The 15,228-nt window shown below is 44.0% G+C and overlaps 1 protein-coding gene across 2 annotated transcripts in view; it reads left to right on the plus strand.

Moving 5' to 3' along the window:
* CYTH1 (cytohesin 1) overlaps positions 1-15,228 on the plus strand; it is a 112,728-nt gene that overhangs the window by 30,760 nt on the left and 66,740 nt on the right. The window contains exon 1 of one of the 2 annotated variants that reach the window (XM_017879370.1): positions 2,579-2,675. The exons of the other annotated variant lie outside the window; for it this stretch is intronic. The gene's annotated coding sequence lies outside the window, so the exon portion shown is untranslated. Of the gene's footprint in view, positions 1-2,578; positions 2,676-15,228 lie in introns of those variants that run through there. 2 annotated transcript variants of the gene reach the window in all.

Raw genomic sequence — 15,228 nt, forward strand, 5'->3', positions numbered from 1 at the left:
CGACGTTTTCTTGACCTGAAAAAGATGCTTCATGGCCCTTTTTGTTTTGTTTTTCTTTTCTGTGTTTTTTTTTTTGAGACAGTATCTTGCTCTGTCTCCCAGGCTGGAGTGTTGTGGCATGAACACAGCTCACTGCAACCTCAGCCTCCCGGGCTCAAGCAGTCCTCCCACCTCAGCCTCCCGAGTAGCTGGGACCACAGGCACGCGCCACCACGCCCACCTAATTTTTTATTTATGTTGCCCAGGCTGGCCTTGAGCTTCTGGGCTTAAGCAGTGCCCCTGCGTCAGCCTCCCAGAGTGCTGCCACCGAGCCTGTCCGCTTCGTGTCCTTTTGCAGTCCTTTCCTGCCTCTCCCCCTGGCCCCAGGCAACCACTGATCTGCTTTTTGTGACTACAGATTAGTTTGTATTTCCGAGAATTTTATATAAGTGAAATCATACAATGTTATAATGTGTATTCTGTGTCTGGCTTTCTTTCCTTTTTAAAAAAAAACCCATAGCCAACATCAGACGTGTCTGGCTTTTACTCAGAATGATGTGTGAATCATTTTTAAAAAGGGATAAGGCTGGGCGCGGTGGCTCACGCCTGTAATCCTAGCACTTTGGGAGGCCAAGGCAGGTGGATCACAAGGTCAGGAGTTCGAGACCAGCCTGGCCAATATGGTGAAACCCTGTCTCTACTAAAAATACAATAATTAGCTGGGCATGGTGGCACGTGCCTGTAGTCCCAGCTACTCAGAAGGCTGAGGCAGAAGAATCGCTTGAACCTGGGAGGCAAAGGTTGCAGTGAGCAGAGATCACGCCACTGCACTCCAGCCTTGGTGACACAGCAAGACTCTGTCTCAGAAAAAAAGGGGGGGGGGGTAAGATGGGGGACTCCATATATTTTTAAAGGGATTATTTAAAAAATCATTTTAGAACAATTCTGCAAGGGTGTGTTGGTGTTTGAAGTACTAGGCTAGACAACATACTTTGGAACTAAGAATTTAATTAAAGGTTACACTAAAGTATCAGTGATTATGTCCCCATATGAGGTAGATGGCAGGAGTTAAAAGTAATTAAAGTCTGCAGAAGTTGGTGTTTTCATAATTGGAGTATGGCAAATCACCTGTTGAGTCCGTTTACTACCTTATTATATGCTATCTTCTGTCCTAATTGTTACTACTGCTCAGTTAATGTTTATGATCTACTGTTAGATTCCCTAAGGGCAGTGTGCAAAGCCCATGTAATTAGGGATGTCAGCAGCCCTCCGACCTTTTGTTGTTATCTTTATTTATTTGTTTATTTATTAAGTAGAGACAAGGTCTCCCCATGTTGCTCAGGCTGGCCTCGAACTCCTGGGCTCAAGTGATCCTCCCGAAAGTGTTGAGATAACAGGCATGAGCCACTGCCTGGTCAAGAGCATGAGTCTTCTGGGGAGGTTTGGCACTTGCCTGTGGCACCGGCCTTGTGTCTTTTTATTTTTTCTTCCTTTTTCTTCCTTATAATTAAATTAGAGATAGGGTCTCACTATATTGCCCAGGCTGGTCTAGAACTCCTGGCCTCAAGTGATCCTCCCACCTCAGCCTCCCAAAGTGCTAGGGTTGAAGGCATGAGCCACCACGCCCAGCCTAGTAACCATTTAGTGACAGTCTGTTAGCTGTGCTGGGGTGGCATGAGAAGCTTGCCTCCCATTGTCCTCATGCTCCTGGTGACTCTGGTGCCCCTCTCCCACCCTGCCCTACACTCACTCATACATGTGCCTTAAGACTTTGGGAAAAGGAAGAGTAAACCTTTGGGGAGATGTGGTCATCCTGAGTGTACTTTTTCTTGCTTTATGTGTTCTTGTGTGTCCTGTTTCCCAAGATGATGGATGTCTTGGCAGGACTAGTCTTGAACTAAACAACAACAACAAAATTCATGTGTTACAGTACTACCTATGGTTTTGTATTTAATTAGGCATTTTAACATTTTCAGTATCATATTTAATATGTATAATCACGTTGTGATACGAGGTGTATGACCTTACTTATATTTACATGGTTAAGATTACAAACTGAAATACGTTGTTGAAGTTCTCTGTCTTGGCCGGGCGCAGTGGCTCACGCCTGTAATCCCTGCACATTGGGAGGCCGAGGCGGGTGGATCATGAGGTCAGGAGTTCGCAACCAACCTGGCCAACATAGTGAAACCCCGTCTCTACTAAAAATACAAAAATTAGCCAGGCGTGGTGGCAGGCGCCTGTAGTCCCAAATGCTTGGGAAGCTGAGGCAGGAGAATCATTTGAACCCAGGAGGCAGAGGTTATGGTGAGCTGAGACTGCACCACTGCACTCCAGCCTGGGCAACAGAGCAAGACTCCGTCTCCAAAAAAAAAAAAAAAAAAGTTCTCTGTCCTGTCTGAGATGGTCAGCAGCATTGTTTATCCCTGTAGCCCTGGTACTCTTATTGATAGTAGAGATTTTACTCCAATTAGGTACTTTTTAAAGGTAATTTCTGTGAAAATCTCTATAAAAATGCATATTAAAAAACTCCTTTACAGTGGAAAAGAGTAATAAATAACATTTCCTTTTTTTCCTCCCAAGCTCTGAACCTACTAGAAATAGAAAAAGAAATCTGAAAGTGGAGATCATATGATCGGCCTTGTAACTGGTGAAGAGAGGGAGATGGAGGAGTCCTCATTTCAAACATCTAGGAAGTATGTTGCAAATTGGTAAAATAGGTTAAATTTCTCTGCAGTAATAGGATCTTTGAACTAGACTATTTGAAATTATCATTTGAGGCCAGATGTGGTGGCTCATGCCTGTAATCCCAGCACTTTGGGAGGCCATGGCGGGCAGATCACTAGAGGTTAGGAGTTCGAAACCAGCCTGGCCAACATGGTGAAATCCTATCTCTACTAAAAATACAAAACAATTAGCTCGGCATGGTGGCAGGTGCCTGTAATCCCAGCTACTCAGGAGGCTGAGGCAGGAGAATGGGTTGAACCCAGGAGGCGGAGGTTGCAGTGAGCCGAGATCATGCCACTGCACTCCAGCCTTGGTGACACGGCGAGACTCGGTCTCAAAAAAAAAAAAAAAAAAGGTGAAATTATCATTTGATATAACCAATTTCGGAGAGATACTTGTACTGATTCCTTCTACATTTATGCAGTCAATCCTTGTCATTTGTAGATTTTGTATTGATGAGTTTTCCTACTCACTAATGTTTATTTGTAAATCAGTCCAAAGTGGTGCTTTCGTAGTCATTTCTGGACATTCACGGAGCAGTGAAAAATGCAGTTTGCTCCGTGTACACATTTCCAGCCACTGTGAAACAAGGTGACTGATTTCTTGTTTCAGCCTTCATACTGTGAACAAATGACCTTTATGTGGTCTATTTAGCATTACATTGTCTATTTTTTTTTTTTTTTTTTTTTTTTTTGTATTTTTGTGCCTTTGCTGGTGACTTTGCTCTTTAAAATGGCCCCTGATCATAATGCTGAATTTCTGTCTAGTGTTCCTGAGTACAAGAGGCCATGATGTGCCTTATGGAGAAAATACAGTATGTTAGCAAAACTTTGCTCAGGAATGAGTTACAGTGCTATTGGCCATGAGTTAGTGAATCGACCACTGGCTGAGCATGGTGGCTCACATCTGTAATCCCAGCACTGTGGGAGGCTGAGGCAGGTGGATTGCTGGAGTTTGAGACCAGCCTGGACAACACGAGGAAACCTTGTCTCTACTAAAAATAGAAAACATTAGCCAGGTGTGGTGGTGTGCGCCTGTGGTCCCAGCTGCTCAGGTGGCTAAGGTGGGAGGATTGTTTGAGTCTGGGAGGTGGAGGTTGCAGTCAGCCAGGATGCCACCACTGGACTCCAGCCAGGGTGACAGAGTGAGACCCTGTGTCAAACAAAACAAAACAATATGTATTAAATAAGACATCTTTAAACAGAAACCTATATAAATAAGGTTACGTATTTTTCAGTTGACAAAAACATGACCAGAGGCCTGCAGGAACCTGTATTTCTCCTAGAAGCAATGGTTTAGTCTTTTCCAATTCATTGTTAGCAATGACTTTTTTTTTTTTTTTTTTTTTTTTTTGAGACAGAGTCTCGCTCTGTCACCCAGGCTGGAGCACAGTGGTATGATCTTGGCTCACTGCAACCTCTGCCTTCTGGGTTCAAGCAGTTCTCCTGCCTCAGCCTCCCGAGTAGCTAGGATTACAGGCGCCCGCCACTGCGCCTGGCTAATTTTTGTATTTTTCGTAGAGACAGGATTTCATCATGCTGGCCAGGCTGGTCTCGAACTCCTGACCTCGTCATCCACCTGCCTCGGCCTCCCAAATGCTGGGATTACAGGCGTGAGCCATTGTGCGCGGCAACAGCAACAACTTTTTAAACAATAACTACTGCGAAAAGCAAGAATCAACTGTAGCTTAGCCCTCTTCCTACCCCTAAACTTCAGGCTGTAACATCCCAGTGCCACATTTGACATCTCCCAGGGGATACCTACAGGGTCTCTCACAGCTGGCATGGCCACAGCAGAGCCCCTGGTGCTGTGCCCCTCTCAATTCACCCCACCTGAGAAATAGCATATCCGCTCACATAGGTGTTCCCATCAAATGTTTTATATGTTTTGATATCAGCCCTCCCTTTCTCTTGTTTTCCCTATCCAGTTCATTAGTAGTACTGTTTATTCTACTTCCAAAACGCATCTTGAAGTCATCTGTTTTTCTGCATCTCTGCCGCTAAAGTGCTAGTGGCGGCCGCTGAATTACTTGCCTGGATGCCACATGAGCTTCCCATAGTTGATGCCACTGGGTGCACCCATATCATGTTCTCTCCCTTCTGGGCATGTGGAGAACCATATTCTCACCCCCTGGCCATTGATTTACTGTCCTTTTCAGACCCAGAGGGAGCAGGCTAAGAAATATTTTGTGGATTCAGTATGTGGTATTATTTTAGGAGCACTTAGTATTTCTTTGGGTAATAGTAGCTTCTGCAATTTGAGGACTGCTTCTAAACCTGTTAGGATTATTTTTTGAACTGCAAGGGAATTTTTTTTAGGGCAGATAAACATCTGAACAGTGTATTAAGTAAAAGCTTGGAGAAATTCTTAGAAAAAAAAACACTTCAAAAATAGATTGTTTTAGAGTTCTTTTTTTCTGAAACCACCTGCGTTCTAAAGCAAGACAATTAGATTTTAAACAGTGGTTTTGCTTCCTTACGTTTTTTTTAAATTTTATTTTTATTTATTTTTTTGAGACAGGGATCTCAATTTGTCACCCAGGCTGGAATGCAATGGCATGATCATAGCTTACTGCAGCCTCGACCTCCTGGGCTCAGGCGATCCTCCCATCTCAATCTCCTGAGTAGCTGGGACCACAGGCACACCCACCAAACCTGGCTAATTTAAAAAAATTTTTTTGTAGGGGGGTATTGAGTCTCAATCTGTCGCCCAGACCGGAGTACAATGGCCCGATCTGTGTTCTCTCTGACTCCTGGGTTCAAACAGTTCTCCTATCTCAGCCTCCCGAGTAGTTGGGATTACAGGTGCCCACTACCACGCCTGGCTAATTTTTGTATTTTTAGTGGAGACGGGGTTTCGCCATGTTGACCAGGCTGGTCTTGAACTCCTGACCTCAGGTGGTCTGCCCGCCTTGGCCTCCCAAAGTGCTGGCTGGTCTCAGACTTTTGGGCTCAAGTGATCCTCCCACCTTGGCCTCCCAAAGTGCTAGGATTACAGGTCTGAGCCATCATGGCTGGCCTAGTTTGTTTTTAAATCAGTAACAGGTATCAAGAAGTTTGGACTGGCTGACCTTGGTGGTCCTATCTGTTGCCACCTTTGCTCTGCCCCACACATGTGGGTGTGCTGGGACCTCCTCGCAAGCTCCTCTGTCATGTGACGGTTCCGTCTTTTTTTTTTTTTTGTGACGGAGTCTCGCTCTGTCTCCCAGGCTGGACTGCAGTGGCCGGATCTCAGCTCACTGCAAGCTCCGCCTCCCGGGTTTACGCCATTCTCCTGCCTCAGCCTCCCGAGTAGCTGGGACTACAGGCGCCCGCCACCTCGCCCGGCTAGTTTTTTGTATTTTTTAGTAGAGACGGGATTTCACCGGGTTAGCCAGGATGGTCTCGATCTCCTGACCTCGTGATCCGCCCATCTCGGCCTCCCAAAGTGCTGGGACTACAGGCTTGAGCCACCGCGCCCGGCCCGGTTCCGTCTTTAGGGCTGTGGCAGGACTGAGCTGGTTCAGTTTGCTCTATGTCAGCTGAGTAAAGGATGGGTGGAGTATACTGATTTTGTAACTTGTAACATTTGGTCTTGTGGTTTTGCAAGGAAGGGGTGATACATAATCAGTAAGGCAGGAGAGCAAAGGAAACAGGGTATCTGCAGTGCTCCTGTATCAAAGTAGATCTCCAAAGCAAAAAAGGGCAAAAGCAAAAAGCACGCTTCTCCCGCCCACCCTTCTTTTTACTTACTCTTATTTGATCAGAGAACTTTGCTTGCATAAACAATCCTTGAAATAAGGCTGGAATGTTTTGGTAAAAATACCTAACTGAATTTGGTTTAGAAGCATACAGAAAACCCAATTAATTAATTGAATAATCTCCCTTACCCCCTTCTCCAGACAGTTCTCCTGTATTCTCCCAAGTAATAAAAGTACTAGAAAGATCAACTGTATTTATCATTAAATGGCTGGTGCTTATACTTTATTCCTTTAATCCAGTTAAACAGTGAGCTTTCCTGATAACCTAGGCATTGTTGTCCCTGACAATACCTGGGCCTGTTGGATGTTTAAACATTTTCTTTGACCTGGGACTGTGTTGAAACCATTTGTTAATCACACAGCAGGATGATCAGTGCTGACACCAGCTGACGGGACACCTGGCATGAATACTCAGTGATCCCATAAAACCACGTCAAGCTGGTTCCATGAACCGTTTTCAGTTTTGATGATAGGACTCATAGCTCTCAGAATCAGAGAATGTTTAGAAACTTAACCACGGATGTGGCTCCGCACCTTCAGTTTGCTTCCTTTGTGTGGGGTGCGGTGGCGGGCAGGGAGAGCCATGGGACGGGAGGGAGCGCCGCAGCTGGGCTTTGAATAATGGGTGGGATTCAGAAAAGTAGAAAATATTGTGAAATTTATTGTATTTTATTTTTTTGAATGAAGCAACAAAAACAGAGATTTATTGAAAATGAAAGTACACTCCACAGTGTGAGAGTGGACCCAAGCATAGGGGCTCAAGGGCCAAAATAAATTGTGAAATTTATTTTAATCAAAGTAGAACATAGATATAGTTTTAAAGATCCTATACAACACAAAAATGGACATGCTTATAGCAGCCTTTTTCATAAGAACCCCACAGTGGAGACAGCCAGCTATCCATCGGCTCATGAGTGGGTAAAGAAGATGAAGTCCGTCGCTACAAGGGAAGATTCTTTCGTCATAAAAAGGAATGAAGTTCTGACACACACTGCAACATGGCTGAACACAGAAAGCATTGTGCCAAGAGAACGAAGCCAGTCACACAAGGCCATGCATTAGGCAAATCTGTAGAGACAGAAAGTAGATTAGTGGTTGTCAGGGGTTTAGGGATGCGGGAATCGGGGTGACTCCTGTGGGGTATGGGGTTTTCTTTTGGGGATGATGAAAATGTTCTAGAATTAGATAGTGGTGGTGGTTGCATAACTTTGTGAATATACGAAAAATCGCTGAGTTGTATTGTCTAAAAATGTCCTCCCTCTCCCAGACAGTGCCTCCTCCCCTCAAATGTTGACCTCTAGATCCTTCAAGTTTGGTTCCGCAGTGCAGTATATGAGTCTCCCCAGATCTCTTACTAAATTCCAGAGAATGCTGCTGAGAGTGCATTTTCTTAAAAGTCACTCCCCTTGTTAGTATACCTGTGCCACTATCTTTCCACCGCTCCCAGGGACTTTTTCTGTTCTTCCTCTGCCAGCCTGGAATACCCTGGGCCTTCAGAGCCTGATCATCCTTAGCATGCCATGTAATGCAGGGTTTTTTTGTTTTTGTTTTTGTTTTAGTGCTGCCATTACCTGTGTCCTGCAATGGACTGTTGTGTTTTGAAGGGGGAGATACTTTGTTCTCATGACCTTTGTAGGTCTAGCTCTTGGCTAACATAGTGCTTAGCACAATTCAACAGACATCATTTAGAATGAACACATGGGAAAGAGCTAAATCTTTTTTTAATAAATCAGTGTACACTTTTATTATTATTATTATTATTATTATTATTATTATTATTATTTTTTGAGACAAAGTCTGGTTCTGTCGCCAAGGCTGGAGTGCAGTGAGGTGATAACAGCTCACTGCAGCCTTGACCTCCTGAGCCCAGGTGGTCATCACCCGCCTTGCCCTCTGAAGTAGCTGAGACCTACAGGCAAGCGCCATCACACCCAGCTAATTTTTTAGTTTTCTGTAGAGACGGAGTCTCTTTATGTTGCCTAGGCTGGTCTCGAACTCCTGGGCTCAAGTGATCCTCTGACCTCGGCCTTCCAAAGTGCTGAGATTATAGGCATGAGCCATCACGCCTGGCCTTTTAAATTATTACTCTGATGAGTAAATAAATATGTGAAGAGCAGCTGGAAAATGGGAGTATAGGCATTCTAAATGTGTTAGGCTCTTTCAGATGGAAAGTAAGAGAATCTCAGGTTACCGTGTAGTGACACTTTATCCTAAGAAGACAGAAGAAGTAGGAAACTTGGTTGCCACACTGTCACTGTGGGTCTTGGAGCTCAGGTCTCCTTGTGGGAAAATGGTCTTTATAATCAAATCTTGCAGATGTTTTATAATTTCATTAGTCTACATGGTGAGGAATAGAGGAGGTTCAGAGAAGAATATAAATGTATTTTGTATACCTCAGAATTTTAGAAAAGAGAATCCTGAATATGGTTTTTTGGAGGGGTTAAGGAAGAAGTAACTGAGGTTTAAATTTTATCTTTGCAGGGATACCTGTTCTGACCATCTTATTTAAAACTTAACAATACCTGATCCCACCCCCTGCCACATACTTCTCTTTTCCCCATAGCACCCATCACTTTCTAGCATGTTACTTATTATTTATCGTGTACATAGTTTTTTGCCTGTATAGTACAAGTCTATTATCACTATCCCTCAAATTAGCCAGAGTGTGTGGGCAAAGGGCAAACCAATGTTGATATTAACAAAGCCTTTTCAGGAAATAAGTACTGGTGAATATGCACATAGGAACTGGCACATACGCTGGATGGAACATGAATTGCCTCTCCTCTCCCTATATATGTTCAAAAGGTAATGGAATTTTTTTTTTCTTTTTTTTTTGAGACGGAGTCTTGCTCTGTTGGCAGGCTGGAGTGCAGTGGCGCAATCTCGGCTCACTGCAACCTCCACCTCCCAGATTCAAGCAATTCTTCTGCCTCAGCCTCCAGAATAGCTGGGACTACAGGTCCGTGCTGTCACGCCCGGCTAATTTTCATATTTTCAGTAGAGATGGGGTTTCAGCATGTTGGCCAGGATGGTTTCGATATCTTGACCTTGTGATCCACCCGCCTCGGCCTCCCAAAGTGCTGGGATTACAGGGGTGAGCCACGGCACCCAGCCAGGTAATGGAATTTTTTGGTGCTATGTCTGTCAATCTTTTAACAATCTTTTCATGTAGCCAGCAGAGGGCAGCACAGATGGAATTTACCACATTCAATATTTTTGACTTTATTTTAAAGGGCGTTTAAAACTACTGTAGCAACCACTTCTAGGAGTAGTGTGAAGTTTATTTCAATTTCAGGTTTATTCTTATTCTTTCTCACTTGTGAATTGTGCTGTTTCTGCATCGTCTTTATGGAGAAAGATGTTTCTGTTTACTTTATCGTCATGAATATGTCAAATTAATGCTTTCCAAAGTCTTTTTGACACATTTTCAAATGCCTCCAAGGGCTGTGGTGAGGTTGGCGATGGTGGGTCCTGAAGGGGCACTGTTCTTTTGCCTCCAGAAAGTGGCAATTACTTGAACCAGAGTTCTTCGAGGTCTTCCCAATGCTCTCAGGCTCCGCGGTGCACAGAAGACCGCAGCCCCGGCTCAAGGATCCTCTCTGAGCATCTGACCAAATGCTTTTGACCCCTTCTCAGAAAGAAAAATCCCCAAAATGTAAATACTCAAAACCACACAGTTTTTCAGTTTTGTGGCAAGTTATGGAACTGATCATGGATTTTCTGGATAGAAACTAAGTAAGATCAGTCTTTGTGATGCATACCTCTCATGTTTTTTCTTGCAAGAGTTACTGGTCCTTAGGCAAAAATTGAAGTAAATGCAAATTGTGTACATAAAACAAAGGATATGGTTTAGATTTTCTTTCTTTCTTTTTTTTTTTTTTGACATCTAATCGGTTTTGAGTTTTTCTTTGATAACAAAAGTGCTGACAAGTCTGTTTCATAAAGGTATGTACTAGCAAATATGATCAGAAATCCCGTAGCTTGCTTTGCTAGGTACAAGGTAAGCCTATGTCAAGTAATGGCAAGTTCTTTGAATTCTTGGTGACACATTACATATATCCTTCGTCATCAAGCCTTTTTTCCCCCAAGGTCTAACAGATGCATTTATGTCTATAAACAAAATACATCCATGTTTTTTAGGTACCTGAAGTAGAAGGAACCTTTGAAAGAATTGTGCAGTGTGTCCAGGTGTCTGGATTTCTGCCTGCAGAGACTGGACAAGTCTTTGTTATGCTCCACCCCACCTTGCAGATGTTCTTTGGGACTTTGGAGGACACTTGCATGATTGTATGCCCTAAGCTGTCTCCCATTGGCAGCTTGTTAGGAAAGGTCTAAGCTGCAGAGAGAGAACACCAGGAAGCAAGATGATTCACCCCAAATTCCAGAAAGGCTTCAAGGTACCCAGGACCTCTGAAAATGGAGATAGGGAAACGAGGGTGGTTTGAAAGTGTTCATTGTGGCAGTTAAGATTCCCAGGTCTCCTCTCCACCTCCTGCAGCAAGGCAGTTTCTCTTGCACTTGTGGTAAAACATGAAGGTTTCATTTCTGAAGAAGGCTGTGAAGATACAGAGAGCGAGTGAAAATCTATATTTATTTTAAAAAATACCAACCAAGAAGCAGCACCGAAAAAGTCTGTATATTTAATTGTGAGATCCCCATCCTTTCTCCCTCAGTGTAGCCCCCCAAATACTGGTGGTCAGTTTTATACTCTTTACAACCCAGGTAGGGGATTGGAGAATACTTCTTTGGGTAACTAGTCCAAGCAAAAATAAACTACAGAGCCCTACATGTGGGGTCTCTACACATGACTGCCTTATCATGTTACATTGCCACACATCCATCTGTAGGCCATGCCTACCACACAGCAGGTTATTAGTGTGTCACTCTTAAATGAGGAGAAATAGACTATGCTTGCTAGAGACTTAAGGAAAACCTTCAGTGTTAGCAAGCAGAAGAGCAAATAGAAGTTTAAGGAAACAGGTCATGGGACATGTAGAAGAAAGCTTTAAAAACTATATACTTAAGAGTCTCAGATATTAAATTAATGAAACAAGGATAGGCTGCTATCAAAAAGGACTGTGGGTTGAGTCTTTCTTATCTGAAATGCTTGGAACCAGACATATTCTAGATTTCAGAATTTTTTGGATTTTGGAGTACCTGCATTGTACTTGCCAGAGCATCCCTAATCTGAAAACTAGAAATCTAAAATGCTCCAGTGAACGTTTCCCTTGAGTGTCGTGTTGGCACTCACAACATTTAGGATTTGGGCACATTTCAGGGATTTCCGATTTTGGGTTTGTGTTAGGTAGACAGCTTCAGAGGCCATGACACGGGAGCAAAGCTGGAGACCAGTGTGGGGTCTGGTGCACTGTGGACGAGGACAGAGAAGGAGGGGCTGGTGAGTGGACGGAGATGATGGGAGAATTCTCCACAATCCCACAGCCCAGAGATAATGATTGTTAATGTGTTAAGTATATATTCTTCCTGGTTTATTTCCTTTTCATTTTATAGTCTATGCATTTTTGTTACATGATTTTTTCATTTAACAGTGTAACATAGACATCTTTCTGTCTCTACAAAAATAGTTATGCAACATTTTCCAATTCCTTTTTTTAAGTGCCAAGGAATACTTTTAAGTAACTCGCAGGACAAATGCCCACACTAAATAAATACAACAGAAGCTCTGACATCACCACACCACAGAAGCATAGACATTAAAATACTACATTATGTCTGTCTAGTTAGCATGTGTTTTAAATGATAATCCACACTGTGCATTTAGCTGTGGCTAGGCTAGCACTTTATTTTTTATTTTTATTTATTTATTTATTTGTTTATTTATTGAGACAGAGTCTTGCCCTGTCTCCCAGGCTGGAGTGCAGTGGCACGATCTCAGCTCACTGCAACCTCTGCCTCCCGGGTTCGAGTGATTGTCCTGCCTCAGCCTCCCGAGTAGCTGGGATTACAGGTGCGCCCACCACCATGCCCAGCTAATGTCTGTATTTTTAGTAGAGACAGGGTTTCACCATGTCGGCTAGGCTGGCCTCGAACTCCTGACTTCAAGTGATCCACCTGCATTGTCCTCTCAAAGTGCTGGAATTACAGGTGTGAGCCACCACGCCTGGCCTATTTATTTTTGAGACAGCGTCTCACTCTTGCCCAGGCTGGAGTGCAGTGGCACAATCATAGCTCACTGTAGCTTCAACCTTGCAGATTCAAGCGATCTTCATGCATCACCCTCCCAAGTAGCTGGGACCACAGACATGTGCCACCACGCCCAGCTAATTTTTACATTTTTTATAGAGACAGAGTGTCACCTTCTCTCCCAGGCTGGTCTCAAACTCCTGGGCTCAATCAGTCCTCTCACCTCAGCCTCCCAAAGGGCTGGGATTACAGGCATGAGCCACTGGCCCAGCAGGCCAGCATGTTAGAAGCCAGCTGGTAAATGAAAACAGTTATTTTGGAAATCAGTTTTATAGCAGTGTATAGTGAACCTTAAAGTAGTTCGTGTCTTTTCACCAACCCTTAAGCCCACTTATAGAAATTTAGCCCAAGGAACTAATAGGAGCTGAGGAGGCAAAGGTTACAAGGATGTTGCAGCATTTTACAGGATGTAAGGAAAGAAAAAGATTAATGCCAACAGTAGAACTGGTTAAGTAAGTTACAACATATACATAATGCAAGCATTAAACATACTGGCTCCTTCAATTCCCTTCCAACCTTAGGGTTCTTTCTAGCCTTCCCCTTTTCATGTTTCCAAATTCCTTTTCCTGACAGTGGGAAACCTAGCCCCCATGATCTGACTTGAGGGTTGCACCCAACACCTTCCTTTTGCCCCCAGCTCTACTTCCTGTCCGATCCCATCCTGCTCTCTGCCTGAGGCTGTCCTGGAGGGAGTATGTTTTCAGGCTCTTGTACCCTCTGGTTCCTGGTTGGGTTTGACCAGGAGATGGGAGGGTGAGGGAAGAGTGAGGTCAAGGTGAATCTGTCCTGCTGGTGACTAAGGCTTGCTGAATCCTCTACTAACGCTCTTGCCAGAGAGCTCCCATTTGCCACTTGTAGCAGCAGTATGGTGCCCTCGCACCCCATCTGACTTAGCAGGTATGGGGGCTGCCCCTGTTGCTAATCCAGGGGGCTTTGTTACTCCTTGGTGTTCTCTCTAAACTCTGCCCTCACTCTGCCTATCTTACCTTTCTCCACACTCCCACTCTAGGAATGTTTCTGTCTCTGGGATTGTGATTGATACGGGTATTATGCTTTCAAAAAACAAACCTTCCCTAGAATATTACATAAATATTCACGTAATTTTTTTTTCTACTGTCATTTATTTAATTTTTTTGTAGAAATAGGATCTTGGTCTTGAACTCCTGGCTTCAGGTTGGTCTTGAACTCCTGGCTTCAAGCAGTCCTCCCACCTTGGCCTCCCAAAGTGCTGGGATTACAGACATGAACCACAACTCCCAGCCTAGTTTTAAAACATTTTAAACCATTACATGCTTGTGTATTCCCACCTAATCTGTTGCTGGAGGGGGTGAGGCTAAAGTCTATTTAAGGGATTTATTAATTACAAATATAGAATATCTTGAATCAACAGCGCTTGCATCAGAGTGCCCTATGTGTGATTTGTAATATGAATGGTGACGAGTGTTTTCTTCTACTCTGTTGGTTTATTGCTTTTCACAGGGCCTGTGCTAGCTCCTGAATGTTTCCGATATCATTTGTTCAGACACTGCTCCGAGGCCCTAGATTATTGTTCTGGTTTTGTAATGTGCCATTATTTTTTTAGTTATCTTAAAGTGTACTTCGAAACTTAAAAAGTTTCCATTTAAATAAATACATTGTAATCTAACACTCTGTTTGGGATTGATACCGTAGACGTGCCTTATGAGTTGGGTTATTATATGTGTTAGTCTCTCAGAGGCAATCCCAGTTTATGCTGACTGGCTGATGTAATTATTAATAGTGCCCATTTGCAACCTCAAAAATATCTCAATGTGGATGATAAATTATAGGGTCACTTACAAGTGAGCGAAACATACAGTTTGGTGATGCAGTGGTTAAATGTCTATTTTAAGGAATTGGAGACATGAGATTCATTATTTTCTTTTTTAACAGTGTTAATTGCTGTGCTAGAGAGGACAGTGTGATGTCGAGCCAGGTGTGCCTGGCCATGCTTCCAGCTTTGAGGGACGGTGCCTGGCCAGGAGCCTGTGAGGTGGCCTGCTGTGCCCAGTGGGGATGATGGCTATGACATGAGCCAGTCAGAGTCCCTCTTTTGAGAATGTGAAGTGGAAGTGTAACAAGAACGAGGCATTGAATAGTGGGAACAGAAGCTCCAAGTCACGAGGCCTGGAGGAGCAGGGACCTGTGAGGCCGTGGGTGGGTGGAAGGAATGATGGGGCCTGGGAGGCAGGGGCTGTGGGGAGTGGAGAGGGGGACCTGGCTGGCAGCCTATCAGAAGATAGTAGCTCCAGGCCTGGTATAGTGGCTCACGCCTGTAATCCCAGCACTTTGGTAGGCTGAGGAGGGTAGATCATTTGAGTTTAGGAGTTTGAGACCAGCCTGGCTAACATGGTGAAACCCCGTCACTACTAAAAATACAAAAATTAGCTGAGCATGGTGGCAGGCGCCTATAATCCCAGCCACTCGGGAGGCTGAGGCAGGAGAATCACTTGAACCCCAGAGGCAGAGGTTACAGTGAGCGGAGATCGGCCCGCGTCCTTTCCGCTTGGGGAAGGAGCGGGACTTTGGTCTTAAAAAAAAAAAAAAAAAAAAAAGATAGC

Source organism: Rhinopithecus bieti, unplaced genomic scaffold (assembly GCF_001698545.2).
Source record: "Rhinopithecus bieti isolate Rb0 unplaced genomic scaffold, ASM169854v2 scaffold_9899, whole genome shotgun sequence".
NCBI classification, from domain to species: domain Eukaryota; kingdom Metazoa; phylum Chordata; class Mammalia; order Primates; family Cercopithecidae; genus Rhinopithecus; species Rhinopithecus bieti.